The sequence below is a fragment of the Sciurus carolinensis genome, chromosome 11 (genome assembly GCF_902686445.1).
Source record: "Sciurus carolinensis chromosome 11, mSciCar1.2, whole genome shotgun sequence".
Lineage (NCBI taxonomy): Eukaryota > Metazoa > Chordata > Mammalia > Rodentia > Sciuridae > Sciurus > Sciurus carolinensis.
The window spans coordinates 92,610,669-92,613,309 of NC_062223.1; the positions used below are offsets into that span (position 1 = coordinate 92,610,669).

At 47.4% G+C, this 2,641-nt stretch overlaps 1 pseudogene; it reads left to right on the forward strand.

Annotated features, from left to right (window-relative positions):
- The first annotated feature begins 1,356 nt into the window (after window positions 1-1,356).
- On the forward strand, window positions 1,357-2,314 carry LOC124959630 (protein unc-93 homolog A-like; annotated as a pseudogene).
- The last annotated feature ends 327 nt before the right edge of the window (window positions 2,315-2,641 follow it).

Here is a 2,641-nt window from a genome sequence, read left to right on the forward strand (position 1 = left end):
GGTAAAAGTTGGAGTGTGGGACAAATCAAAAATGTTACAAAATCCCCCACCATTCAGAATGTGGTCCTTTCTGGGTTATTTGCTCACTTGAGCCCTGCAGGCACTTGAGTCATTTCCAGAGCTTCATCAGTCAGTCTGTATTTTGTTTGATGATTCTATGGGGGAATGTGAGCTTTAAGGTTCCTAGTTTATCATCTTTCTCTAAGTTCTCCCATCAGTATTTTAATATCTGTATCAATAATCTCCAGCACTATGAGAAGCCCATCATAAGTATTTGTTGAATGAAATGTAAGGACCTTAGGAGTATGTAGTAGCAGAACTCAAGTACCTGAGATAGTGTCTATTTGCTTTCTCAGAGATTGCCATATTGCCCAAGGACTGGAGTGAAATCTTATTTAATAATAGTTCTAGTGATTTTACCAAGAATATAACTCAAAAGGTGATGAACTTTTGATACTGACAATACCTTTCTTACTATTTTCAAGAACTGGAGTTGTCAGAGAAGACTTTTTCTTCTTCTTTTGAAAGATAACTATGTTTTAGCACATATGCTCTTGAACGTGTAATGGGGAATTCAATTATCATAGGCAAATGGGGAGGTATGGAAATATTTTCATCTCCTGACTTCCCACCATCCCCTACAGGAAAAGGATATACTAACAGAGGAAGCTGCCTATTTCACTTACAGCCCACCATGTTCAGGGGCACTGAGAGATCTACAGAGATTTATTTGTATTACAAGTATAAATGAAGTCCAGCAAGAACTCTTCCTTGTTTGAACACCCTCCAAGAATAAGATACCCTGATATCATGTATGTAATCAGTGCTATTCTTTATTGCCCACAGCAAAAAAGCTGTGATCCTCCAATATAGCATTCCCCATATAGACATTAGTGGTAGTTCTGTCTCAGATAATTGGGGTCAGTGTTGAGTCAAGACTGCTGTCTGTCCTACTCAGGCTACAGAATGCCGCAAAGCTCGTTTCTGGTCATGGCTGCAGGAAGCCACTCTCCTTTGAGAGATGAGAATCACAGCTTCCTGTTAGGTCCTGCAAGTTCTTCCTCAGCTCCTGGGTGGTTTCCCCCACCATCTCTGGACACCCCCAGTTCCATGATCCTCCCAGACTCAGACCATGAGCTTTCAACATCTGTTGTTTTGCTTGCAAGATTATCTGGGGCCTTAGGCCCCTGTCATGTCTCCTGTGGCTGTCCTCTCCCCTGACACTTGTATTCCTGGTGGGACCCTGGCATAGTCAGTTCTCCAGGTCCACAGTACCTTGGAACCAGGTGTTATCAGAGGTTGAGAAGTCCCTGGGATGTCCTTCATCCTTCATGATCCTCTGCTGCCTGCTCAGCGATGAGCTTGTCAACATCAATGCAGAGGCCACCCCAGAGTAGCATCTCAAGTCTTGCGGGGCCTACAACTGCCAGCTGGCCAAAGTGCCCACCAAAAGTACCCCACCCCTCCCAGGAGTTGATCTACATGCTGCTGGGCATCTACACCTTGAGAGGCATCCTGGCAATTCTGCTGATAGCCATGTTTCCGGAAGCCACAGAGGACAGAGAATGCCAGAACAAGGCCTAGAAGAGAGCACCCCTGCCCTACTGGTTCACTTTACTATCAACCTTCAGGCTCTTTAAGGACAAGTGCCTGTGCCTCCTGATCTTGCTGCCAATGTACAGCGGACTACAGCCAGGATTCCTCTCCAGCAAATATACCAGTTCCTTCACCACCTGCATCCTGGGTCTGCAGTGTGTTGGGTGCATGATGATCTGCTTCTCTTCCACCACTGTGCTCTGCTCCCTGTTGTATGGGAAGATCTCCCCCTACACAGGCAGGAGAGCCTTCTAAGTGCTGGGTGCAGCAACCCACCTCTACTGCATCATGGCCTCCTGCTTGTGGCGTTCATGCTCCTCCCAGATGACAGTGTTCTTCCTGATCCCTGGTCTGTGGGGCATGGGGAATGCTGAGAGATTCAGAACAATGCTTTTTATGGCGCTGTGTTTGAGAAGATGGAGGAAGCTGTTCTTGCCAATTATCACCAGTGGGAGGCCCTGGGGTTCAGCATGGCCTTGGGTTACAGCTCCTTTTTCTGTGTCTGCATCAAGCTCTACAGTCTATAGTCCTGAGTCTAGCAATGGTCACCTATGGGAGTGTTGAGTAGCTGGAGACCAGGAGCCTGGTCAAGACCCTTGCTGTGAGACAGACCAGCCAAATAATGGAAGGAAAGACATGGACAATGATATGCAAGCAATGGACTGAGGTGGGGGACGTCCAACACCCAGGTTCAAATGGTGCTAATGAGCCAGTCTAGTGTGTGGACGGCAGGTCTCCTGAGACCTGCAGAAGTGTCTTCCCGTGCATGCAGCGACTTTAGGAGTTACTATCTATCCTAATGCTTATCTTCCAGAGGATCTCCTGTCAACAAGGAAGTGACAGAGCATGACAGTCAGAGTAACGAAGAACGTTTCCAAATGGGTCAGAGGACCTCGCCATGCGGGAGCTGGGCACAAGCATGCATGTCATCACTGCCCAGGTGTAGAGTCCAGTCCCTGTGTCTCTCCTTCCCAGCACTGCAATGCTTTCCACAACTCTCTCTACACTGTCCTTATCTGTCCCAGCACTGGGTCCCTTCACCTGT